Source organism: Pseudorca crassidens, chromosome 6 (assembly GCF_039906515.1).
Source record: "Pseudorca crassidens isolate mPseCra1 chromosome 6, mPseCra1.hap1, whole genome shotgun sequence".
In the NCBI taxonomy this organism is placed as follows: Eukaryota; Metazoa; Chordata; class Mammalia; order Artiodactyla; family Delphinidae; genus Pseudorca; species Pseudorca crassidens.
This window is the reverse complement of record NC_090301.1, coordinates 111,955,137-111,982,111: the sequence shown is the minus strand read 5'-3', so window position 1 is coordinate 111,982,111 and position 26,975 is coordinate 111,955,137. Positions and strand designations below refer to the sequence as shown.

The 26,975-nt window shown below is 42.2% G+C and overlaps 1 long non-coding RNA gene across 6 annotated transcripts in view; it reads left to right on the top strand.

The window, feature by feature from the left end:
* LOC137226700 (uncharacterized) overlaps window positions 1-26,975 on the top strand; it is a 123,357-nt gene that overhangs the window by 19,025 nt on the left and 77,357 nt on the right. For 2 of the 6 annotated variants that reach the window (XR_010944475.1, XR_010944476.1), the window contains exons 3-6: window positions 10,136-10,243; window positions 13,056-13,104; window positions 14,231-14,449; window positions 22,241-22,351. This is a non-coding gene — a long non-coding RNA (uncharacterized lncRNA). Of the gene's footprint in view, window positions 1-10,135; window positions 10,244-13,055; window positions 13,105-14,230; window positions 14,450-22,177; window positions 22,352-26,975 lie in introns of all 6 variants that reach the window. The other 4 variants (XR_010944479.1, XR_010944480.1, XR_010944478.1 and 1 more) reach the window with 3 other exon arrangements.

Genomic DNA, 26,975 nt, shown 5'->3' with positions numbered 1-26,975 from the left:
GGTTTTGTCTAGATATATGTCCACAAGTGGGATTGCTAGATCATATGGCAACTCTCTTTATAGATTTTTTGAGGAACCTCCATACTGTTTTCCATAGTGGCTGCACCAACTTACATAGCCACCGACAGTGTAGAAGGGTTCCCTTTTCTCCATACCCCCTCCAGCATTTGTTAATTGTAGATTTTTGTAATGATGGCCATTCTGATCAGTGTGAAGTGGTACCTCATTGTAATTTGGATTTGCATTTCTCTAATAATTAGTGATGATGAGCATCTTTTCATGTGCCTATTGGCTAACTGTATGTCTTCTTTGGAGAAGTGTTTATTTAGGTCTTCTACCCATTTTTCCATTGAGTTATTTGTTATTTTGTTATTGAGTTGTATGAGCTGTTTGTATATTTTGGAAATTCAGCCCTTGTCAGTGTCATCATTTGCTAATATTTTCTCCCAGTCTATAGGTTGTATTTTCATTTTGCTTATGGTTTCCTTTGCTGTGCAAATCTTATAAGTTTGATTGGCTCCTGTTTCTTTTTTGCTTTTACAGTAAGTCCCCTACATATGAACAAGTTCTGTTCCAAGAGTGCATTTCTAAGTCCAATTTGTTTGTAAGTCCAACAAAGTTAGCCTAGGTACCCAATTTACACAGTCGGCTATATGTTACTGTACCGTAGTAGGTTCAGAATACTCTTCAAACAAACAATACATAAAAAACAAACACAAAAAGAAAGAAATCATTTTTAATCTTACAGTACAGTAACTTGAAAAGTACAGTAATACAGTACAACAGCTGGGATACTCGGGCTGGCATCGAGGGAACAGGCGAGAAGAGTTACTGATTAGAGGAGGGAGAGGAGGTGGGAGATGGTAGAGGTGAAGGATTATCAGCAGTAGGAGACGGAGGGCAAGCTGCCATTTCACTCATACCTGACGCTGATGACACAGGTTCTGGTTCCTTGCTGGATTTAATTCTATCTACCCTCTTGAAAAAATGATCCATTGATGCCTGGGTAGTAGCTCTTTTTTTCTCATCATAGATGATAAGATAGCACTGGATTTCATTCTGAATGGCTGCTGCAACTTTGGGTACAATTCTAGGTTCGGGTCCTTTACCTCAAAAACTAACAGTGACTCCTCAAATAAAGAAAATCCCCTTGCCATTTTCTGTGTCGTGAATCTCTTCAGTTCTTCAGTTACTTCTTCTTCCTCCTGTCCCTCTTCATCCTTTCTCTGGGCCTCCAATTCCATCACGTCTTCATTAGTAAGCTCCTCATGTTGCACAGCAAGGAGTTCAATGAAATGGTCCTCTTGCAGATTTAACTCCAGCTTCTCGCTGAGGATCACTGTGTTGGGGAAGACCTCTTCGGACTTCTCATCTACCTTCTCAGATCCACAAAAATCATGAACAAACTGTGGGCAAGGTTCTTCCAAGCCCCATTCATGGTGACTGCCATACCCTCACACCAAGCAGTGTCAATGTTTTTTATGGCCTTGTAGATGTTATAGTTCTTCCAAAATTGTCCCTAGGTTGTTCCTGATTTGTCACTTACCTTTAGTGCCTGACAAAAAGTGTGACATAAATAATATTTCTTGAAAGTCGCTATAACTCCCTGGTCCGTAGGTTGCATGAGCAACGTAGTATTCGGTGGCAGATGCACTACTTTGAAGTTGGGATGAAAGTCATCCTTGAATGGGGTGTGACCCAGAGCATTGTCGAGCAGCAAAAGAATGTTTTGATGGGACGTCCTTCTCCAAGCAGTATTTCTCTACCTTTGGGATAAAGTGGTGGAAAAACCAGTCCTGGGAAATGGCCTGTGTATTCCAGGCTTTGGGGTTACGCTTCCACACAACAGGAAGAGCGCCCTTGGCTATGTTTTTAAGGGTTCTTGGGTTCTCTGAATTATAAACTAAGAAAGGCTTCAGCTTCATATCATCAGAAGCATTGCCACCAAACAACAGTTAGCCTATCCTTTGCTGCTTTATAGCCCAGCATCAACTTTTCCTCCTTACTGATGTAACTTCGGTCCGGTATCCTCTTCCAGTACAGTTGTGTCTCATCGACATTAAAATCCTGCATTGGTAAATACACGCCACCATCAATAATTTCTCAAAGTGTTTCATGAAGTTCCCGGACAGCTACCCTATCTGCACTTGCTGCCTCTCCACTTACTTTTACATTGTGAAGGTTGGCTCTAGCCTTGAACCGATGAAATCAGCCATGGCTGGCATTAAAAGATGTGCCCTCTGATTCTTTGCCGTGTTTCTTCAAGTCTTCATGAAGGCTTTTAGCTTTCTCTTGAATCAGCATTAAGCTGAGCAGGATGTTGATCCTACATCCATACACTGAGAAGTTTCTGCATCTCCATCACTTTTCCATGCTTCTTCAATATTTTGTCAACATCGTCGGCACAGCAGACTTCACATGTTCCATGATCTTGTCCTTGTTCTTTAGAATCCGCCAGTGGTCGAATGGTTCATGTTATAAGAATGAGCGATGTCTAACATCTTTTTGCCTCGCTCCACTCTCTCAATTATTTTCACTTTTGTTTCCATCATTATCGCTTGGCGCTTCTTAACAGTACCAGCTACATCACCACTGCTTTTACGCTTGCCTCCAGACATCTTGGGCTTGAAATAAAGGTACTGTACTACTGTACTCTATACAGTACTGTAAACTACACAAAAGCACAACCACTTATAGAGGATGCACACACATGACAATGTACGCCAGTCAGACACGTGAACTAACTTACATGATTGGACATGCGAATGGACGTTTGCATCTTTGAACGTTTGCAACTTGAAGGTTCATATGTAGGTGACTTACTGTGTTAGTACTGCCCTAGGAGATCTACCTAGGAAAACTTTGGTATGATTTATGTCAGAGAATGTTTTGCTTATGTTCTCTTCTAGGAGTTTTAAGGTTTCCTATCTTATATTTAAGTATATAAGCCGTTTTGAGTTTATTGTTTTGTATGGTGTGAGGGTGTGTTCTGATTTCACTGATTTGCATACGGCTGTCCAACTTTTAAAACACCACTTGCTGAAGAGACTGTCTTTTCCCCATTGTATATTCTTGCCTCCTTTGTCGAACGGTAATCGACCATAGGTGTGTGGTTTTATTTCTGGGCTCTCTATTCTAGTCCATTGATCCATATATCTCCTTCTGTTCCAATACCTTACGGTTTTGCTTACTGTAACTTTGTAGTATTGTCTGAAATCAGGGAGGGTTATGCCTCCTGCTTTGTTCTTTTTCCTCAGGACTGTGTTGACAATTCTGGCTTTTCATGGTTCCATATACATTTTAGGATTATTTGTTCTAGTTCTGGGGAAAATGTCATGGGTAATTTGATAAGGATCACATTAAACCTGTAGATTGCCCTGGGTAGTATGGCCATTTTAACACTATTATATCTTACCATCCGAGAATGTGGGATGTCTTTCCATTTCTTTGAATCATCTTCAATTTCCTTTACTAATGTTTTGTAGTTCTCAGCATATAAGTCTTTCACCTCCTTGGTGAGGTTTACTCCTAAGTATTTTATTTTTTTGATGCCATTTTAAAAGGGATTGCTTGTTTACATTCGCTTCCTGATATTTCATTGTTAGCATAAAGAAATGCAACCAGGGACTACCCTGGTGGCTCCATGGTTGAGAATCCGCCTGCCAATACGGGGGACATGGGTTCGAGCCCTGGTCCAGGAAGATTCCACATGCTGTGGAGCAACTAAACCTGTGCACCACAACTACTTAGCTTGCACTCTAGAGCCCGTGAGCCACAACTACTGAGCCCGTGTGTCACAACTACTGAAGCCCACCTGCCTAGAGCCTGTGCTCTGCAACAAGAGAAGCCACTGCAATGAGAAGCCTGCGCACCACAAGGAAGAGTAACCCCCACTGGCCACAACTAGAGAAAGCCCGTGCACAGCAATGAAGACCCAATGCAGCCAAAATAAATTAAAAAAAAAAAAAAGAAATGCAACCTATTTATGTATGTTAATCTTGTATCCTGCTACTTTGCTGAATTTGTTTATCAGTTCTAGTTGTTTTTGTGTGGAATTCTTAGGGTTACCTTTGTATGTATTATCATGTCATCTGCATGTAGTGTCAATTTTACCTCTTCCCTTTCAATTTGGTTAGAATTTACTTCTTTTTGTTGTCTGACTGTTGTGGCTAGGACTTCCAATGCTATGTTGAAGAGAAGAGGTGAGAGTGGGCATCCTGTCTTTTTCCAGATTTTAGCAGGAAGGCTTTCAGCTTATGAACATTGAGTATTATATTGGCTGTGGGTTTGTCATAAATAGCTTTTATTATGTTGAGATATGTTCCCTCTGTACCCCCTTTGGTAAGTGTTTTTATCATGAATGGCTGTTGAAGTTTTTCAAATGCTTTTTCGGCATCTATTGAGATGATCATTTGTTTTTTGTTTTTCCTTTGTTGATGGGTGTATCACGTTGATTGATTTGCATATGTTGAAACAACTTTTTGACTCTGGGGTGAATCAAATTTGCTCATGGTGTATGATCTTGTTATGTGTTGTCAGATTCAGTTTTCTAATATTCTGTTGAGAATTTTTGCATCTATATTTATCAAAGATATTGGCCTGTACTTTTCTTTTTTGGTAGTGTCTTTCTCTGTGTTTTTTTTTTAAGTCTTTATTGAATTTGTTACAATATTGCTTCTGTTTTATGTTTTGGATTCTTGTTTGTGAGGTATATAGGATCTTAGCTCCCCGACCAGGGATTGAACCCACACCCCCTGCACTGGAAGGTGAAATCTTAACTGCTGGACTGCCAGAAAAGTCCCCATCTTTTTTTGTTTGTTCGTTTGCTTGCTTTTTAATAAATAAATTTATTTATTTATTTTTGGCTGCATTGGGTGTTCATTGCTGTGCACAGTCTTTCTCTAGTTGCGGTGAGCGAGGGCTACTCTTCGTTGTGGTGCATGGGCTTCTCATTTTGGTGGCTTCTCTTGTTGAAGAGCATGGGCTCTAGGCACACGGGCTTCAGAAGTTGTGGCTCTCAGGCTCAGTAGTTGTGGCTCCCGACCTCAAGAGTGTGGGCTCAGTAGTTGTGGCGCACAGGCTTAGTTGCTAACCAGCATATGGGATCTTCACAGACCAGGGCTCGAACACGTGTATTCTGCATTGGCAGGCAGATTCTTAACCACTGTGCCATCAGGGAAGTCCCCCCCACGCAGTATGGTTTTGATAGCAGGGTAATGGTGACTTCATAGAATGTCTTTGGAAGTATTCCTTACTCTTCAATCTTTTGGAAGAGTTTGAGAAGAATCAGTGTAAGTTCTCCTTTGTATATTTGGTAGAATTTGCCTGTGAAACCATCTGATCCTGGACTTTTGTTGGTAGGGAGTTTTTTAAAATTACAGATTCTATTTCACTTTTAGTGATCAGTCTGTTCAAGTTATCTATTTCTTCTTGATTCAGTTTTTGTCGGCTGTAAAAAAACAACATACATTTTGAGATTATGTTAGCACCTAAATATTTGCCATGTATTAGACCACAAGAAAGCAAAGAAAAAAGTATTAAAATATTTTTTCATATAGAAAAAGTATTGAAATATTATTTAAGAATTTGGGATAATAATAATTATAATAATGACAAACTGTTCTGAACTTAAAGACTACTTTATCTAAGATGCATACTATATACTAATTGTTTTATTGTTTTTAAATCCATTGAATGTATTCTCCTTTTTAATTTAATTCTTTTATTTTACCTATATATTGTTAAAAACAATTTAGTTGCACATACTATAAAAAATTACACTTTAACAGGAGATGTGAATCCATTTACATTTAGTATAGTACTAAAATACTTCAGTTTAGAGTTACCATGTTATTGTGTGCTCTCCTTTATTTATTTATTTTTTAAAATGATTTAATTTTGTTTTTTTAATAAATTATTTATTTATCTACTTTTAATGTCTTTATTGGAGTGTAATTGCTTTACAACGGTGTGTTAGTTTCTGCTTTATAATAAAGTGAATCAGCTATACATATACAAATACCTCATATCTCCTCCCTCTTGCGTCTCCCTCCCACCCTCCCTGGCCCACATCTCTAGGTGGTGACAAAGCACCAAGCTGATCTCCCTGTGCTATGCGGCTGTTTCCCACTAGCTATCTGTTTTACATTTGGTAGTGTATATATGTCCATGCCACTCTCTCACTTCATCCCAGCTTACCCTTCCCCCTCCCCGTGTCCTCAAGTCCATTCTCTACATCTGCATCTTTATTCCTGTCCTGCCCCTAGGTTCTTCACAACCATTTTCTTTTCATTTTTTTTAGATTCCATATATATGTGTTAGCATACAGTATTTGTTTTTCTCTTTCTGACTTACTTCATTCTGTATGACAGACTCAGGGTCCATCCACCTCACTACAAATAACTCAATTTCATTTCTTTTTATGGCTAAGTAATGTTCCATTGTATATTGAAGATGTGCAAGATCTTCTTTATCCATTCATCAGTTGATGGACACTTAGGTGGCTTCCATGTCTCGGCTATCGTAAATAGAGCTACAATGAACATTGTGGAACATGACTCTTTTTGAATTATGGTTTTCTCACGGTATATGCCCAGTAGTGGGACTGCTGGGTCGTAGGGTAGTTCTATTTCTAGTTTGTTAAGGAACCTCCATACTGTTCTCCATAGTGGCTGTATCAATTTACATTCCCACCAACAGTGCAAGAGGGTTCCCTTTTCTCCACACCCTCTCCAGCATTTATTGTTTGTAGATTTTTTGATGATGGCCATTCTGACTGGTGTGAGATGATATCTCATTGTAGTTTTGATTTGCATTTCTCTAATGATTAATGATGTTGAGCATTCTTTCATGTGTTTGTTGGCAATCTGTATGTCTTCTTTGGAGAAACGTCTATTTAGTTCTTCTGCCCATTTATGGATTGAGTTTTTTTTTTTTTTTTGATATTGAGCTGCATGAGCTGCTTGTAAAGTTTGGGGATTAATCCTTTGTCAGTTGCTTCATTGGCAAATACTTTCTCCTATTCTGAGTGTTGTCTTTTTGTCTTGTTTATGTTTTCCTTTGGCTGTGCAAAAGCTTTTAAGTTTCATTAGGTCCCATGTTTTTATTTTTGTTTTTATTTCCATTTCTCTAGGAGGTGGGTCAAAAAGGATCTTGCTGTGATTGATGTCATAGAGTTTTCTGCTTATGTTTTCCTCTAAGACTTTTATAGTGTCTGGCCTTACATTTAGGTTTTAGTCTATTCTGTGTTTATATTTGTGTATGGTGTTACGGCACCTTCTAATTTCATTCTTTTTGTAGCTGCCCAGTTTTCCCAGTACCACTTATTGAAGAGGCTGTCTTTTCTCCATTGTATATTCTTGTCTCCTTTATCAAAAAGAAGGTGACCATGTGTGTGTGGGTTTATCTCTGGGCTTTCTCTTCTGTTCCATTGATCTATATTTCTGTTTTTGTGCCAGTACCATACTGTCTTGATTACTACAGCTTTGTAGTATAGTCTGAAGTCGGGGAGCCTGATTCCTCCAGCTCTATTTTTCTTCTCAAGATTGCTCTGTCTATTCGGGGTCTTCTGTGTTTCCATACAAATTGTGAAATTTTTGTTCTATTTCTCTGAAAAATGCCATTGATTGTTTGATAGGGATTGCATTGAATCTGTAGATTGCTTTGTGTAGTATAGTCATTTTCACAATGTTGATTCTTCCAATCCAAGAACATGGTATATCTCTCCAGCTTTTTGTGTCATCTTTGATTTCTTCCATCAGTGTCTTATAGTTTTCTGAGTACAGGTCTTTTGTCTCCTTAGGTACGTTTATTCCTAGGTGTTTTATTCTTTTTGTTGCAGTGGTAAGTGGGAGTGTTTCTGTAATTTCTGTTTCAAAATTTTCTTCTTTAGTGTATAGGAATGAAAGAGATATCTGTGCATCAATGTCGTATCCTGCTACTTTACCAAATTCATTGATTAGCTCTAGTAGTTTTCTGGTAGCCTCTTCAGGATTCTATATATCTAGTATCATGTCATCTGCAAACAGTGAGAGCTTAACTTCTTCTTTTCCGATTTGGATTCCTTTTATTTCTTTTTCTTCTCTGATTCCTGTGGCTAAAACTTCCAAAACTGTGTTGAATAATAGTGGTGAGAGTGGGCAACCTTGTCTTGTTCCTGATCTTGGTGGAAATGGTTTCAGGTTTTCACCGTTGAGAACGATGTTGGCTGTGCATTTGTCATATATGGCCTGTATTGTGTTGAGGAAAGTTCCTTCTATGCCTACTTTCTGGAGGGTTTTTATCATAAATGGGTGTTTAATTTTGTCAAAAGCTTTTTGTCAAGAACATTTAATCCAGTTACATTTAAGGTAATTATCGATATGTATATTCCTATTATCATTTTCTTAATTGTTTTGGGTTTCTTATTGTAGGTATTTTCCTTCTCTTGTGTTTTCTGCCTAGAGAAGCTCCTTTAGTATTTGTTGTATAACTGGTTTGTTGGTGCTGAATTCTCTTAGCTTTTGCTTGTCTGTAAAGTTTTTAATTTCTCCTTCAAATCTGAATGAGATCCTTGCTTGGTAGAGTAATCCTGATTGTAGCTTTTTCCCTTTCATCACTTTAAATATGTCCCACCAGTCCCTTCTGGCTTGCAGAGTTTCTGCTGAAAGATCAGCTGTTAGCCTTATGGGGATTCCCTTGTATGTTATTTGTTGTTTTTCCCTTGCTGCTTTTAATATTTTTTCTTTGTATGTAATTTTTGATAGTTTGATTAATATGTGTCTTGGCGTGTTTCTCCTTGGATTTATCCACTATGCGACTCCCTGAGTTTCCTGGACTTGATTAACTCTTTCCTTTCCCATATTAGGGAAGTTTTGAACTATAATCTCTTCCAATACTTTCTCAGTCCCTTTCTTATTCTTTTCTTCTTCTGGGACCCCTATAATTCGAATGTTGTTGCATTTAATGTTGTCCCAGAGGTGTCTCAGATTGTCCTCAATTCTCTTCATTCTTTTTTCTTCATTCTGCTCTGTGATAGTTATTTCCACTATTTTATCTTCCGGGTCATTTATCCATTCTTCTGCCTCAGTTATTCTGGTATTATTTCCTTCTGGAAAATTTTTAGTTCCACTTATTGTGTTGTTCATCATTGTTTTGCTCTTTCGTTCTTCTAGGTCCTTGTTAAACGTTTCTTGTATCTTCTCCATTCTAGTTCCAAGATTTGGGATCATCTTTACTATCATTACTCCGAATTCTTTTTCAGGTAGACTGCCAATTTCCTCTTCATTTGTTTGCTTTCGTGGGTTTTTACCTTGCTTCTTCATCTGCTGTGTGTTTCTCTGTGTTCCCACTTTGCTTAACTTACTGTGTTTGGGGCCTCCTTTTTGCAGGCTGCTGGTTCGTAGTGTCCCGTTGTTTTTGGTGTCTGCCCCCAGTGGCAAAGTTCAGTTCAGTGGGTTGCATAAGCTTCCTGGTGGAGGGTACTAGGGCCGGTGTTCTGGTGGGTTGGGCTGGATCTTGTCTTTCTGGTGGGCAGGTCCGCATCTGGTTGTGTGTTTTGGTGTGTCTGTGACCTTATTATGATTTTAGGCAGCCTCTCTGAGAATGAGTGGGGCTGTGTTCCTGTCTTGCTAGTTATTTGCTGTAGGGTGTCCACCACAGGAGCTTGCTGGTCTTTGAGGGGAGCTGGGTTTTAGCATTGCGATGGAGATCTCTGGGAGAACTTTTGGCTTTTGATATTTCATGGCACCGGAGGTCTCTAGTACACCAATGTCCTGAACTTGGTTCTCCCACCTCAGAGACACAGGCCTGACCCCTGCCTGGAGCACCAAGACCCTTCAGCCACACAGCTGGAGGTGAGAGCAAGACATAATTTTCTCACATCTCAAAGACCACCAATGGGATTCACTGACCATTTTCTCTCCAGATGTGAAGAAAACAAAATTCAGTCTTCGGCTAGTCAGCCACTTTGGTAGCCAGCCTCCAAGATGGCCCTAATAATCCCCTTATTATCTCCCAATCTTCATGTACCAGTGTGGCCCCTTGAACTTGAAAAGGGTTGCATGTTTAACTATTAAGACATTGCAGAAATGACAAAGTGCAGCTTCCAAAGGTGGGTCATAAAAGGCATTGCAGCTTCTGATTTGTTTTCTGCTAGATCACTGATCCTGGTGTAAGCCAGCTGCCATGTCATGAGGACACTCAAGCAGCCCTAAGGAGAGATCCATGTGGCAAGAAACTGAGGCCTCCAACTGCAGCCACGTTAGTAAGTCATCTCATAAGTCAAAGTATTTAATTTTATTTATTTTTGATTGTGTTGGGTCTTCGTTGCTGCACAGTGCTTTCTCTAGTTGTGACAAATGGGGTCTATGCATCATTGTGGTACACGGGCTTCTCCTTGCGGTGGTTTCTCTTCTTGTGGAGTATGGGCTCTAGGTGCATGGGCTAGAGCTAGAGTATGGGCTCTAGGTGCATGGGCTAGAGCTAGAGCTCTAGTTGTGTCATACAGGCTCAGTAGTTGGGGCTTGCGGGCTCTAGAGCACAGGGTTAGTAGTTGTGGCACACAGGCTTAGTTGCTCCGCGGCATGTGGGATCTTCCCAGACCAGGGTTTGAACCCCTGTCCCCTGCATTGGCAGGCAAACTCTTATCCACTGTGCCACCAGGGAAGTCCAGTGTGCTCCTTTTTAAACCTAGTCTGTTTTCTTTATTTTCTATCTTAACTATTCTGTATTAAATTTAAAAAAATACTCCTTTCTACCCCTCCTCTTTGAGTATTATATATGAAGTATGTCTTATTTATTAATCTCAAATTTTCAGCATACTTTTAAGAAGTAATCACGATGTCAAATGTTTAATATCTTTCACTTCCACCTTGAAAAGCATGGATATTAAAGTGCTAATATATTACCTTCCCTAGTCTATATTTTTTATTTTTTGTTATGTATAAAAAACAACTAAAAACATGCACAGTTTGTATGAAAAGGACAAATTTCAGAAAATTCAGAATCTGAGTACACTCTATGCCTAGTTTCTAGATGAAGACACAGAAAATTTCCAGACACTCAGAGGCCCCCTGGTCCCATTCTAGTGGCTCCCCTTAAGGTTTACAATTGTTCTGGCATGTAACAAAAAGATCACTTTACCTGTATTTTGTATTTTATATAAATGTTATGACACAGTATAACCACTTTTGGACAGGGGTTTTTTATTCCTTATGTTGTTTGTGAACATACCTATATGGTTGCCTGTTGTGATCATGTATTGACACTGTTGCATAGGATTCCATAGTGTAAACATTTAACTACTAAGTAATTTTTTCCAATGTGTATTAAAATATGAGTGATTTTTAGTTTGTGTCTGTTGAGAATAGTACTGGCATATAAATTCTAGAACTTGAGCTTTGGTGGTATGTGTATAAATTATTGTTCAGTATACATGTAGTAGTAAAATTTTTGAGTCATAGCTTTCATGTCTTTATCTGTTTAGATACTTCTAAATATTTTCAAAACATTTGTATGAATTTTCATGCTCAGCAGCAGTGAATGAGATTCAAGGATTACACACATTCTTATCAAACTTGATAATACCTGTCGTTTTCATTTGAACTTTGTGGTTCGTGAGTGATAATTCCAAGGATTGCTTTTGTTTCATTTAATTGACTACTGAGAAGCCAAGCATCTTTTGATATGTTTACTTAACATTCTGTACTCTCTTTTTTGAAATATCTTTTGGTATATTTTCCCCATTTTTGCTATTACATTATCTTCTTATTGAAGACTTTGTTTTTTTTAAACATCTGAAGACTTCTTATTTAGGAGTTTTTTATATATGCTTGATATGAGTTCTTCTCTCTTTCTGTCACTCCTTCTCTTTCTTTAGATGATTGTCAGTTTTTAATGTTAATAACATCTAATTTGTTATTTTCCTCTTTATTTACTTATTTAGTCATATTTCTTTTTTTTTTTTTTGCGGTACGCGGGCCTCTCATTGTTGTGGCCTCTCCCGCTGTGGAGCACAGGCTCCGGACACGCAGGCTCAATGGCCATGGCTCACGGGCCCAGCCGCTCTGCGGCATGTGGGATCCTCCCGGACCGGGGCACGAACCCGTGTCCCCTGCATCAGCAGGTGGACTCTCAACCACTGCGCCACCAGGGAAGCCCCTATTTAGTCATATTTCTATTTATTTATGTAGTCTTCTTATCTGTAGTAGAGCACATTATTTATTCTAAACCACAAAGATGTTTTGGTTTCCTCAATAAATCTAATTATTAAGCTTTAAATTTAAGTTAACTTTCTAAACTAAGTATGTTGTATCATAGTGAAAATTAATTTCTTCTAGGACAGCTGAAAGGTTACATTTATTCATAAAATGTTGTATTCAACTTTCTTTTCATTTGCTCCTACCTGTCATTGATTCACAGAGGTAAACATCACTTCATCTATGGATCTGACTTTTCTCTGATTTCTCATGGTCATTCTCACTAATTCGTCTGGCCTCCTGAAATCTTTAGCAATCCCATTACTCCACAAAAGCAAAAACCTTCCTTGGGCCTTTTTCCTCAGAAGATTGATTATTCCCACATTTTAAATGGGAGATTGCAATAAATTAGGAGAAAATGCCACAAGGGTCTCTCTCTTTTTTTTTTCACATCTTTTGTCAGCCTCTGCTTGCACTTTCTGTTCAAAGATTTTTGTACAACACATTGATGAAAGATGCCAGTTGTTTCTCTCCTTGGGGCAAAAGACAGATTAATTACCTGACAAAATAAAGACAGTGTCTTGCTCTGCTCAAATGTTGGACAGGATTGCTTGCATCCTAATTTAAAAGTTTCAGGTGACTGAAGCTTAAGATTCCTAAGCTTTAATCCATACTTGCACCAAGCACAGCACCCAACAGGACTGCTTTACATAACCCCATGAGAGTTTTGTGTGCAAGTGGAACAGATAAAAATATAAAACTATTGCTGTCTTTTTGTGTCATTTAAAGTATTTTTTTCTAAAATCCAAAAACGTGTCAGGCTAAAATACTGGAATTTCAAATATGGTAAAATCTAAGCCCCTTCAAATTTCTTTCCAGTTTTGATGATGGGATGCCGTCAGAGATATGACTTCATTAAACACAATAGGTAAGATTCCTTCATAGGCCTGATTGGGGAATATGAAAATAATCCCCGGAAAAATCTGCACATTTTCTAGTTCTCAAGTGTTGGTTAAGATGGTAGAAAGGGCCCTTCATTGTCCTATATGTGAATGCAGATCAATTGAGAGAGGTGGGGATAAAACAAGCAGCCTAAATATCCTTTATATTTGTTTGTTGTACTACTAGTAGAAAGAGGAGGGGTCAACATGTCACCATGGTTGATATAGCAAATAAGCTGCTTGAAACTACACAGAAATGTACCTGCTTGTATTTTCTGTGCAGTTACCCTCCCTTTTGGTGTGCCCTGATACCTCCCTCAACTTATGTACCAACTCCAGCAGCATTAAGCAGAAATCCAAAGAAATCTATTCTTTGGAATTATGAGGAAGGGAAGACTCGAAAATTTTATAGCATGCTCTATACAAGTATACACGTCACCATCCTTATCTACGTCATGCCATGCATGGAGGGTCAGTAGGTTCAGGGGATTCTGGCAGCACCAAGGTCTGTGGGGTTCATCACGGGTGCATTCATGGGCAGTAAAAGAGAAGGGCCTTATCTTGGTCACTTTCTCAATGCTAGTAGCTACAAAAAGAAGAGGACAGCAGACCTCTTAGGGAGAAGAGCCAACATAAATAAAATGTCCTAATTACTCTAGGCAACCTCTCATGATAGCCTCCCATAACTCCTCGAATCCCTACATACTTGCACAAGGGATAGTGTTATATTAATGGAGCGTGTAACTGCAGATTAACATTATTTTTGTTGAGAAAAATAAAAACAGGTTCAAGTGACAGGGTTTGAAATGGGAGGGAAACTAATGTAACAATGTAGAGAGAACCCTTTGGATGGATTCATCATGGTTTTTCTTTTTGTTTTTTTGCTGCTTCAGAATCTGTAGTAGAGATTGGTGTGTTCCATGATGCATTCCCCTTCTTATAAATTTTAGGTGGAATACCCCATTAGGAAGAAGTGCACGTAAGGAAGGTTAGTGATTCAAACTCCTCTGCCCTCCGTCAGCAGTGAGTGCAAAATGATAGAGACCAAGTGCTGTCATCCTTTGATGTACAAAGTTTTCACTATATGAATGATGTTTTTTTTGTTGTTTGCAGGTCAGGAGACTTGGTCTCAATATCCCTGTTTAAAAAGTGTTATCACAGGGCTTCCCTGGTGGCGCAGTGGTTGGGGGTCCGCCTGCTGATGCAGGGGACGCGGGTTCGTGCCCCGGTCTGGGAGGATCCCACATGCCGCAGAGAGGCTGGACCCATGAGCCATGGCCACTGGGCCTGCGCGTCCGGATCCTGTGCTCCGCAACGGGAGAGGCCACAGAGGTGAGAGGCCCGCGTACCGCAAAAAAAAAAAAAAAAAAAAAAAAAAGTGTTATCACATATCTGCCAGAAATAATTGCTGATGACACTGGAAAAAATTGAAGGTTATCCTTAACAATTAAGGGTTTCTCAGCAACACGGATGGACTTAGAGATTGTTATACTGAGTGACGCAAGTCAGACACAGAAAGACAGATATCATATGATATTGCTGACATGAGGACTCTTAAAAAAAAAACGGTAGAAAAGAACTTATTTACAAAACAGAAATAGAGTCATTGATATAGAAAATAAACTTATGGTTACCAGGGGATAAGTGGGGGAGGGATAAATTGGGAGAATGGGACTGACATATACACACTACTGTATATAAAATAGATAAGTATTGGTATGGACCTGCTGTATAGGACAGGGAACTCTACTCAGTGCTCTGTACTGGCCTATATGGGAAAAGAATCTTAAAAAAAAACACAAGGGTTTCAGGATTATATAATAAATATATATGTGCAAAACATTTAACATGAAAGGAAAAATAAATTAACCATGTGGTCCCTGTTATAGTATCAACATTTTGTGCCTCTAGTTTTCAGATTTTGAAAACCAGCTCCCTTGTTGATGGTATTAGGAGGTGGGGCTTTTGGGAGGTGATTAGGTCATGAGGCTAGAAACCTCAAATATGGGATTAGTGACCTAATAAATGTAGCACACAAAAGATCTTATGCCCATTACATCATTTAATTGCAGAACCAGAAGACCCACATTATGAACCAGAAATTTGGCCCTCACCAGGCACTAAGTCAGACGGCAACTTGTTTTCTTAAATTAATTAATTAATTAATTATTTGGCTGCGTTGGGTCTTGGTTGCGGTGCACAGGCTACTCATTGGGTGGCTTCTCTTGTTGCAGAACATGGGCGCTGGCATGCGGGCTTCAGTAGTTGTGGCACGTGGGCTCAGTAGTTGTGACTTGCCAGCTCGAGAATGCTGGCTCAGTATTTGTGGTGCACGGGCGTAGTGGCTCCGCGGCATGTGGGTTCTTTTCGGACCAGGGCTCGAACCTGTTTCCCCTGATCGGCTGGTGAATTCTTAACCACTGTGCCACCAGGGAAGCCCTAAATGTATGACTCCATTTCTCTTCTTAAATTAGTTTATGTGTAGCCATTTTTAGATTCCACCTCTAAGTGATATCTTATGATAAGCCTCTTTTTCTGTCTGACTTATGTCACTTAGAATGATCGTCCCTAAGTCCACCTGAGTTGCTGCAACTGGCCTTATTTCATTGATTTCATGGCTGATTAACATTCCACTGTACATAATTACCACATCTTCTTTATCCATTTTTCCTTCCAAGTACATTTAGGTTGTATCCAAGTCGAGGCTCTTGTAAACAGAGATGCACTAAAAGTTGGGTTCGCTGTGTCGTGTCGAATTTTGTTTTTACCAAGACATACGCCCATGAGTGGAAGTGCCGTGTGCTCTGTAGCTCTGTTTTTTAGATTTTTTAGGAAACACAATACATTTCTCCAGAGTTGCCGTTGGCAATTTACGTTCCTAGCGTTAGCGAAACAGGGCTCCCTTTTCTCCACGTCCTGTCCTGCTTTTCTGGTTTTTACACTTCGTGATGAGGGCCGATCTGGCTGATGCGAAGTGTTGATATTCATTGCCCTGTTTGGTTGGCAAAAAAGGGAGTATGCATTTTTCCTGAATACATTCAGAAAAAAACGCATACGCCCTTTTTGGCCAAATGGATCATTGGCGTAGTTCAGCCGCTTTTCATGTGCTTTAACTGCGAGTCCAGTCTACCTCTTGAAATCCCTCTGTGCAATTCTGCCTTGCTTTCAAGTCCTTTTCGATGACTTACCTCACGACATTTTGCGATGATAGATATCCTTTACAACCCTGAAGGTTTGAAAATTGCAGGGCCCTGAGGTGGATTTTTCATATTTTGTGGGGAACACGCCACAAAACAGCAGCATTGCTTGAAACCCTATTCTGATTCCGGGGGCAAGGTAAGCCTTTGGTCAAATCCTCTTCCTTATTGGAAATTAGAGTGGCATGTGCCTGTTGAAAAACCTAGGGCTTGTCTCTTATTGGTTCCCCCCATTCGGCTTCATTCTCTGGACAAATTCCAAACTGTGCGAAACAGGATGCTGAAGGTGCTAATTTCCCCAAGTGGGGAGATTGTTAGGAAAGAGGCTCGAGGCAGGAAGCCGACCACCAAGAGATGAGGAGATGAGGTGACTTTTCCAAACTCTTCCCGGTCACACAGTGTACCATACTCTGGGTGTCCAACGCATCTTTTAGCTGTAGGACGAGTCCCCTGCCCCTGGAGATTTGGGACCTATGGAAGGGGGAACAAGCATATTACTGTAAAGGGGCTGCATTTGCTGACCCATCCTCACCAAGCCTCACAGCCCCACGAGTGTCTAGCCTTAGGTCCCATCCAACTCTAGGTCTAGATGTGTTCAACTGAGGTTGCATCACAGCCCCTGAACGAATTCTGTAAAAATTTGTCTCTCACTCACTGTTTTTGTTTTTGGTTTTTTTTTTTTTTTGAATTTATTTTTATAATGGGGTGTAGGTGATTTTCAGTGCTATGTTTCTTGCTGCTGTACATCCACTTGATTCACTTACAGAGAGACATCGATAAATTCTTTTTCTGATTCTGACCATTCGTATATAATCTTTTCCGGTGTGTAGTGTGCTGAGTCCAGTCCTTTGAGCTTTAGAGTAAGCCTTGTTGATTCCCTATTTGGTCTATGGAATGGTATCTGTGCTCATTTCAAACTCCTGGTTTATGCCTCACCTCAACCGACTTTTGCACTCTAGCAGTCATAAGTGTGTTTTCTAAATGTGGGATTCTGTGTCTCTTTTGACATTTAGTTCATGTGTCACAATTTTGATATTCCACCTATAACTGATACCTGATGATGTCTCATTTTTCTGTCTGACTTATGTCACTGAGAATGATCGTACCTAAGTACACCTGAGTTGCTGCAACTGGCCTTATTTCATTGACTTCATGGCTGAGTTATATTCCATTGTACATAAGTATCACATCTTGTTTATCCATGTTTTCCTTCCAAGGAGATTTCGGTTGTATCCAAGTCGTTGAAGAAGTTCTGCCCCCTTCCATGTGCTTTCGAGGTGAGACCAAACTCCCTCTTGAAATCCCATTCCTGCAATTCTGCCTTGCTTTCAAGTCCTTTTTCGTGACTTACCTCAAGGCATTTTTCCACATTAGGAATCTTTTACAATGCTGCAGGATTGTGAATTGCAGTGCCCCTGAGCTCCATTTTTCAACTTGTTTCTTTGGGAACTGGCCACCAAACAGCAGGATTGCTTCAAGCCCTATTCTGGTTCTGAGGGCAAGCTGAGCCTTTGGTCAATTCCTCTTCCTCATTGGAAATCAGAGTGGCATGTGCCTGTCCAAACAGGCGTTGTCTGTCATTGTTCCCCCCATTCCAGTTCATCCTCCGGACAAATTCCAAAGTGTGCGAAAGAGGGTGTTGAAGGTGCTGACTTCCCCAAGTGGGTCGATTGCCAGGAAAGAGGCTGGAGGTGGGAACCTGACCGCTAGGAGATGAGGAGATGAGGTGGTTTTCTCAAACTCTTCCCTATCCGATGGTGTACCATCCTCTGGGTGTCCCATGCATGTTTTAGCTGTAGGAAGGGTGGCCTGCATCTGGAGATTTGGGACCCGTGGAATCAGGACCAGGCAGTATTACTCTAAAGGGGCTGCATTTGCTGACTCATGCTCACAAGCCTCTCAGCCCCACGAGTGTCCAGCCTTAGGTCCCATCCAGCTGTGTGTTTAGATATGCTCAATCCAGCTTGCATCCCAGCTCGTGAACGAATTCTGTAGGAATTTATCTCTTACTCAGTGTCTTTTTTTAAAATTTATTTTTATAAGGCGGTGTAGGTGATTTTCAGTGCTGTGTTTCTTGCTACTGTACATCCACTTGATTCACTTACAGAGAGACATGGATAAATTCTTTTTCAGATTCTTACCAGTCGTACATAATCTTTTCCGGTGTGTAGATTGTGCTGAGTCCAGTCCTTTGAGCTTTAGAATAAGTCTTGTTGATTCCCTATTTGGTCTATGGAATGGTATCTGCTCATTTCAAACTCCTGGTTTATGCCTCACCTCAATTGATCTTTGCACTCTAGCAATCATAAGTGTGTTTTCTATATGTGTGACTCTGTGTCTCTTTTGTCATTTAGTTCATGTGTAGCAATGTTGATATTCCACCTATAACTGATATCTTATGATAAGTCTCTTTTTCTGTCTGACTTATGTCACTGAGAATGATCGTACCTAACTACACCTGAGTTGCTGCAACTGGCCTTATTTCATGGATTTCATGGCTGAGTTATATTCCATTGTACATAAGTATCACATCTTCTTTATCCACGTTTTCCTTCCAAGGAGATTTCAGTTGTATCCAAGTCGAGGCTCTTGTAAACAGACCAGCACTAAACGTTGTGGTGCCTGTGTCCTGTCGAGATTGCTTTTCCCAAGATAAACGCCCATGAGTGGAAGTGCAGTATGCTCTGTAGCTTTGTTTCTGAGATTTTTTTGGGAAACACAATACACTTCTCCAGAGTGCTGTTGGCAATTTACCGTCCCACAATCACCGTGAAAAGGCTCCCTTTTCTCCATGCCCTCCATGCTGCATTTCTGGTTTTTACACTTTGTGAGGATGGCCTTCGGAGTGATGTGAAGTGATATCTCTTTGTAGTGTTGATTTGCACTGCGCGCCTCTTTGGTTGTCGAAAAGGCACATATGCGTTTTTCCTGAATATGTTCAGGAAAAATGTATACGCCCTTTTTGGCCAATGGCATCGTTGAAGAAGTTCTATCCCTTTCCATTTGCTTTCATGGCGAGTGCAATCTACCTCTTGAAAACCCCTTCCTACAATCCTGCCTTGTTTTCTTGTCCTTTTTCGTGACTTACCTCAAGGCATTTTTCCAGGATTGCTTCCAGCCCTATTCTGGTTTCAGTGGCGAGCTGAGCCTTTGGTCAATTCCTCTTCCTGATTGGAAATTAGAGTGGCATGTCCCTGTTCAGACACCTCGGGCTTGTCTCTCATGGTTCCCCCTCTTCCCCTTAATCCTCCAGACAAATTCCAAACTGTGCGAAACAGGGTGTTGAAGGTGCTGACTTCCCCTGGTGAGTAGATTGTTAGAAAAGAGGCTGGAGCACCCGAGCACCAGGAGATGAGGAGAGGAGGTGCCTTTTCCAAACTCTTCCCGATCAGACGGTGTACCATCCTCTGTGTGTCCCATGCATATTTCAGCTCTAGGAAGGTTCCCCTGCACCTGGAGATTTGGGACGCTTGGAATGGGGCCAGGCAGTATTATTCTATAGGTGCTGCATTTGCTGGCCCATCCTCACCAATTTTCTCACTCCACGAGTATCCATCCTTAAGTCCCATCTATCTGTGGGTCTAGATGTGGTGAATCCAGGTTGCATCAGAGACCCTGAAGGAATTCTGTAGGAATTTCTCTCTCACTGTCTTTTTAAAATTATTTTTTGTAATTTATTTTTATAATGGGGTACAGCTGGTTTTCAATGTTGTGTTTCTTGCTGCTGTACATCTTCTTGATCCACTTACTGAGAGACCTCAATAAACTCATTTTTAGATCCTTACCAGTCGTATATATTCTTTTCTGGTGACTAGAGTGTTGTGAGTCCAGTTCTTTGAGCTATAGAGTAGGTCTTGTCGATCAGCTATTTGGTTTGGAACCGTATCTGTGCTAATTTCAACCTCATGGTTTGTGCCTCACCCCACCTCACCTTTCACCTTTAGCAGCCGTAAGTGTGGTTTCTAAATGTGTGACTGTTTCTGTTTTGTCATTTAGCTCATGTGTAGCCAGTTCTAGATTCCACCTGTAAGTGACATCTCATGATAAGTCTCTTTTTCTGTCTGACTTATGTCACTTAGAATGATCGTACCTAAGTCCACACGAGTTGCTCCAACTGGCCATATTTCATTGATTACCTGGCTGAGGTATATTCCATTGTCTCTAAGTACCACTTCTTCTTTATCCATTTTTTTTCCCCAAGGACATTTATGTTGTATCCAAGTCGAGGCTCTTGTAAACAGAGCAGCACTAAACTTTGGGGTGCTTGTGTCCTGTAGATTTTTGGTTTTCACAGGATATACGCCCATGAGTGCAAGTGTCATATGCTCTGTAGCTCTGTTTTTTAAATTTTGTAGGAAACACAATACACTTCTGCAGCCTGGCCGTTGGCAATTTACATTCCCACCATCAGTGTAGCAGGGTTCCATTTTCTCCAAGCCCTGTCCTGCATTTCTGGTTTTTACATTTTGTGAGGATAGCCCTTCTGACTGATTCGAATTGATACCTCTTTGTAGTGTTGATTTGCATTGCCAGCCTGTTTTGTTGGCCAAAAAGGGCGTATGCGTTTTTCCTGAATATATTCAGGAAAAACGCATACGCCCTTTTTGGCCAACTGCATTATTGGTGAAGTTCAGCCACTTTTCATGTGCTTTAATGGCTAGTTCAATCTACCTCTTGAAATTCCTTTCCTGCAATTCTGCCTTTCGTTAAAATCCTTTTCCATGACTTACCTGAAGACATTTTTCGATGATAGGTATCATTTTAAACCCTGCAGGTTTGTGAATTGCAGTGCTCCTGACCTCCATTTTTCAACTTGTTTCTTTGAGATCTAGCAACAAAACAGCAGAATTGCTTCAAGCCCTATTCTGGTTCCGGGGCAAGGTGAACCTTTGGTTAATTCCTCTTACTAAATGGAAATTAAAGTGGCATTTTCCTGTCCAAACACCTAGGGCTTGTCTCTCATGGTTCTCCCCCTTCCCCTTCATCCTCCGGACAAATTCCAAACTGTGCGAAACTGGATGTTGAAGCTGCTGACTTCATTAAGTGGGGAGATTGTTTGGAAAGCGGCTGGTGGGGGGAAACCTGAGCACCTGGAGATGAGGAGATGAGGTGCCTTTTCCAAACTCTTCCCGGTCAGACGGTGTACCATCCTCTGGGTGTGACAGGCGTGTTTCAGCAGTAGGAAGGGTCCCCTGCAAGTAAGGGGCACACCAGGGATCTTTCCAAATCCGTGTCTCCCAGAAGCCCAAAACTAGGGAAGTTTTAAGCTACGGGTAATTGCATGTATGTTCATGAAGGGCCTTGGGCAGTAGGCAGAGTCCAAGCTTGAGATGATTGAGGGTCAGAAGCGGTCACCATTGGCCTCCCTTAAGTTACATTTTATCTGGCCTTGGTAGATGATGTAGATATAGGTATCTATTTTTTCAGATTCTTTCCCTTTATAGGTTATTACAAAATATTGAGTGTAGTTCCCTGTGCTATACAGTAGGCCCTCGTTGATTATCCATTTTATACATAGCATTGTGTATGTGTTAATATCAAAATCTTAAATTATCCCTCCCCGCACCCTTCCCCTTTGGTAACAATAAGTTACAAGATTTTATATTCCTCAGAAATGGGGGAGCTGAAAGAATGGTATCATTTTCAATGGAAAAGCATTCAAAAGAAGATTGAAGCTTCAGCCAAGATCATTAGATGTACATCCTTGGAAAGCAATCACTTAATTTCTCTAAACTTGACCTGACAAATAAGACAAAAACCCTCCACTGAACTTGCTTATAATCAAGTGATGGAAATATCAATGGAAGTGTTAGAAACATCTTATTTTACACGAGCCTTATACACTGCTCTCCATTCATTACAGTTTGCTTCACACATCTGTTCACTGAAGTTACAACGTTCTCAAATTCTGTTACTGATCCTCCAGAGTGGGCCCCAACAAGGCTCCCCCTGCCCAGTGTCATTGGAGTCAAGAGATCGAGACTGAGTTTGGTTCAGAAGCAAAGGAAACTTTATATTTTGATCAGAGAATGGAGAGGTGAGAGCATGCGCTACCCCGTGGGCTGTGGGCTGGGCTGCTGTGTAGGGATCCCGGCAGCGTCAGCGGGAGGGAGGGGGCGGAGCTGTCGAGGGCCGGTTGGCTGCAGCTCAGGCTCTATGTCGCGGAGTCTACACAGGGGCCCCAGGAGCTGAGGTGTCGACCCAGCCATTCTGCACTAGGAAATCGGGTCTGAAGTGCCGGGTGTGGGACCTCTGCATGCGGAACCCTAGGACCACGTGAAATTAGACAAATCACAAAGGAAAAAAGGTTAGACTTTATTTTATTGCCCAGATTCTATTTTTATCTCCCGGAAATTTTTCAAGGGCTTTGCCGTTGACAAAACCCTCCTCTGCCTATTGTCCCGTTCCTCATTCTTGGGGCGCTGAGGGTGCAGACCCCTCTTCTGTAACTGCTTCGTGCTGTGTTGGGAGCCCTCATACCCGGGGGGGAGGGTCAGAACTTCTCCCCAGCAGCCTCCAGGTGAGGTTGATTGTCCCCAGGCCTCCTGCCTCCCTGCTCGTCCGCCTGAGCGCCAGCACTGGAAGTGTTATAGATTCTAATGACCTTTAAGGGTCCAGGAAAGAGATGTGCAGAGACGCTGTGGGGGCCGGTTTCACCCCGCCCCACATTTGTTTGGCCACCTTAGGCTGACCGTTTCTGCCAGCCTCGATGCTCTGACCAGTAGTCTGCGCTTTCTTCAATTAGGCCCCTGAATTAACGTACAAACAACACCAGGTGTCAGAGCCCTGCCCGCTCAACTCTCAGACAGTCCAGGGCCGGTGGTGATCCAGGACCATGATGGCCACTGAGTCAACGGCCTTTTGAAGTAGCCAGGAGTCCAGCCGGTCTCATTGGCCGCCGTCACCGCGGTGTCTGTAGGCTTTTCTATGGTGACAGCGTGATATACGGTTCCCCCGCCAAGATTATTAGCTCCCCTCTGGGTGCAGTAAGTCCTGCAAGCAGTAGTCTGCTCCTTTGGGACACACTCTTGTTGTTTTATGAGAGAAACTCCAGGTCAAGTGATGTTCACACGAGTCGTCATGGTGCCCTGTTGCCCCCGGTTATCTCTCTGGATGTTGGAGTTGGAGGGCCTCCTCACTCGAGGTCGGTGTGCCCACGGAGCGAACCCTGCAACTTCAGGGCATGGTTGGTGGTTAGGATCACCACGTGGGGTCCTTTTCCCTTAGGAGGGAGGTGGCCTTTTGGGCTGCTGATTTCCAGGATTTTAGATACCGCCAGTATCTTGGCCAGATTTGGCAGTGGGCCAAGCCCCTTGGTGACCGTAGTTTATCCTACCTGGATGGCATTCTTGCATTGTTCCATTTCAAGTGGTCCCAGGTTTTGCACTAATTCTCCAATGGCGATTCACCTTTCACCGGGAACGTAAAGGTCAAAGGGTTTAGCTAAATTAGGGAGTTCCAGGGCAAGGGTCTGAATTGACTGCTCTTTCCATTCTTGAAAGGCCACTTCTGGATTCTATTCAAAAGGATCATCATCTTTTCCTTTCAGTGTTTCATATAGAGGCCCAGCTAGTAGACTGTAGTTAGGGATCCAGAAGCAGCAAACCCCGGCCTCCCCAGGAACCCCTAAGCTGTCTTCTAGTTTTAGAAAGGGGTAAGGCTGCAAATGGCTTCTTCCCTTTCCTGGGATGGGCTTCTCCGACCTTCTGTGAGAATGAAGCCCAGGCAGGTCACCATAGTCTGTGATATTTGAGCCTTTTTCTTGGACAACTTCTATCCTTTATTGGCTAGGTAGTTCAGAGGCCTCCTTAGCAGGGCTGGATCAGAATGTCGTCTGCATATTGAAGGAGGGTTCCCTTCTCCAGAGTTCGATCTTTTAGGTTTTAGTTAATTTTCCCCAAAGGTCATGTGGGAATTTTTGAACCCTTGGGGCAGGACGGCCCCAGCAGTATTGTCTTCATTGTATGTTGAGTCCTGCCAATCACAAGCCAAAATTTCTTGTGACTCTGGGACTAATGGAATACAGAAGAAGGCATCATTGAAGTCTAATACAGAATACCATGTCCTGGTGGTTGGTAGAATGACCAGCAGGGTGTAGGAATTAGGAACTACTGGATGTATATCCACGGTGGCTTCACTGACTGTCCTGACATCCTTTAACAGGTCCCCAGCAGCCCACGGGGCTCTCGTGGTCAGGCCCCTCTTAGGATATGGAGCTCACCTGTGCAGCTACCCAGCAGCCCATGGGGCTCTCGTGGTCAGGCCCCTCCCAGGATATGGAGCTCACCTGTGCAGGTCCCCAGCAGCCCACGGGGCTCTCCTGGTCAGGCCCCTCTCAGGATATGGAGCTCACCTGTGCAGCTACCCAGAAGCCCCTGGGGCTCTCGTGGTCAGGCCCCTCCCAGGATATGGAGCTCACCTGGGCAGGCACCCAGGAAGCCTGGGCACACAGGAACCGTGCGCATAGCCCTCATTGCAGAGCACCCCCAGCTCACCTGTCGCTCAGAGCTGACACAGAGCACCTCAGAGCAGGACTTGAACTAACCAACAGCAGCTCCGACAGGTCTGTGACCCTGGGCGTCACTCTGTGCGGACCCCTCTGCCTGGTGTTCCAGAGACTTTCACTGCAGCCGGGGCACCAGGCCTCTGTCTCCACCCACCACCCCTCCTCTCCCTGACTCCGTGTTCCTCTCATTAGGAGAGGGTCTTGAAATTGTCTCCCACTCATAGGCCAGATAAAATGATTAGAAAACAAGCCAGGGCTGGCAGCCCCTTGTCTATCCTGACCCTCAGGACGCCACACCTGTTCCTTGGACCTGGCCTTTTCAACAAGGTACATTTTCTGCAACTGTGAGCCGCTGAGGGGCGAGGATTGGCTGACCTGGGCAGCCTGACCCGGCCGGCCAGCCCTCCCCAGGTGTGCCTGGGTTGAGGTAGATATAAACACTGCTCCAGGCAGCAAGAGCCCGTGCAGCTGTGCCTGACGCCATATTCTCTCCCCCGTTAGCAGTCTCGGGGCTGGGCTGGTGGGAGGGAGTGAGGGGCTACGGCTCTGTGGGTGGCCCGGTGTGAGTGGGGCTCTGCTGGACTTTCTGCAGGAGTTGCCAAGCTGCCACCTGCTAAAGAAGAGGATGTATCACCCATACCTGCCGCTGGAATTTCTCCTCGGGCAGAGGTAAGGAAGGAAAAAAGCAGTGGGGGCCGGGACAGGAGGGGTATCTCAGGCAGGGAAATGGAAAGCTTCCAGAAGAGCGCCCGGGGCCAGGACCATCCTGGCTGGCCTGCAGGCACCAAGTCGGCCTGCGTGCTGTGGCTGGTGTGGCTCCACGGCCCTTCCTCTAGGCTTCCAAGTCCTTGTACCTATCCTATTCAGGTGTTTTACCTGGGAAGGGTGGGAACAGTTCAGCAGCAGCTGGCCTGGGGCTCAGCTCACGTTTACTCACAGATGCCTCGGCACGGTGCCCCAGCTTTGCAATGAGGACGCTTGTTGCGTGGGGGCTGCTGGCTGAATGGGAGACGATTCCCCACCACTGACCAACTTCAGAATTGTTTACCACTGGAGCAAGTACCCTGATAGGGTTTTCCTCTGTATAACTGGTGGGTTCTGTTTTTTCTTCTTTTTTTCTTTTTTGGTTCAAGGTAGGTTTTATTCCTCTTTTTTGTATTTATAGATATAAGCATGGAAATAATTCATTCATATAAATACATCTATGCAAAGGGAAGAACTTTTTTTTCTGTTTTTTTTTAATTATAGAATTTTATTTTTTTATACAGCAGGTTCTTATTGGTTATGTATTTTATATATATAAGTGTATACATGTCAATCCCAATCTCCCAATTCATCCCACCACCACCCCCCAATGGCTTTCCCCCCTTGGTGTCCATATATTTTTTCTCTACATCTGTGTCTTTGTTTCTGCCCTGCAAACTAGTTTTTCTGTACCATTTTTCTTGGTTCCACATATATGCATTAATATACAATATTTGTTTTTCTCTTTCTGACTTACTTCACTCTGTATGACAGTCTCTAGATCCATCGACGTCTCTACAAATCACCCAATTTCATTCCTTTTTATGGCTGAGTAATATTCCATTTTATATATGTACCACATCTTTATCCATTCGTCTGTCTGTGGGCATTTAGGTTGCTTCCATTACCTGGCTGTTGTAAATAGTGCTGCAATGAACATTGTGGTGAATGTGTCTTTTTGAATTATGGTTTTCTCTGGGTATATGCCCAGTAATGAGATTGCTGGATCATATGGTAATTCTAATTTTAGTTTTTTTAAGGAACCTCCATACTGATCTCCATAGTGACTGTATGAATTTATATTCCCACCAATAGTGGAAGTGGGTTCCTTTTCTGCACACACTCTCCAGCATTTGTTGTTTGTAGATTTTCTGATGATGCCCATTCTAACAGGTGTGAGGTGGTACCTCATTGTAGTTTTGATTTGCATTTCTCTAATAATTAGTGATGTTGAGCAGCTTTTCATGTGCGTCTTGGCCATCTCTATGTCTTCTTGGAAGAAATGTCTATTTAGATCTTCTGCCCATTTTTGTATTGGGTTTTTGTTTTTTTAAATATTGAGCTGCATGAGCTGCTTATATATATTGGAGATTAATCCTTTGTTGATTCGTTTGCAAATATTTTCTCCCAG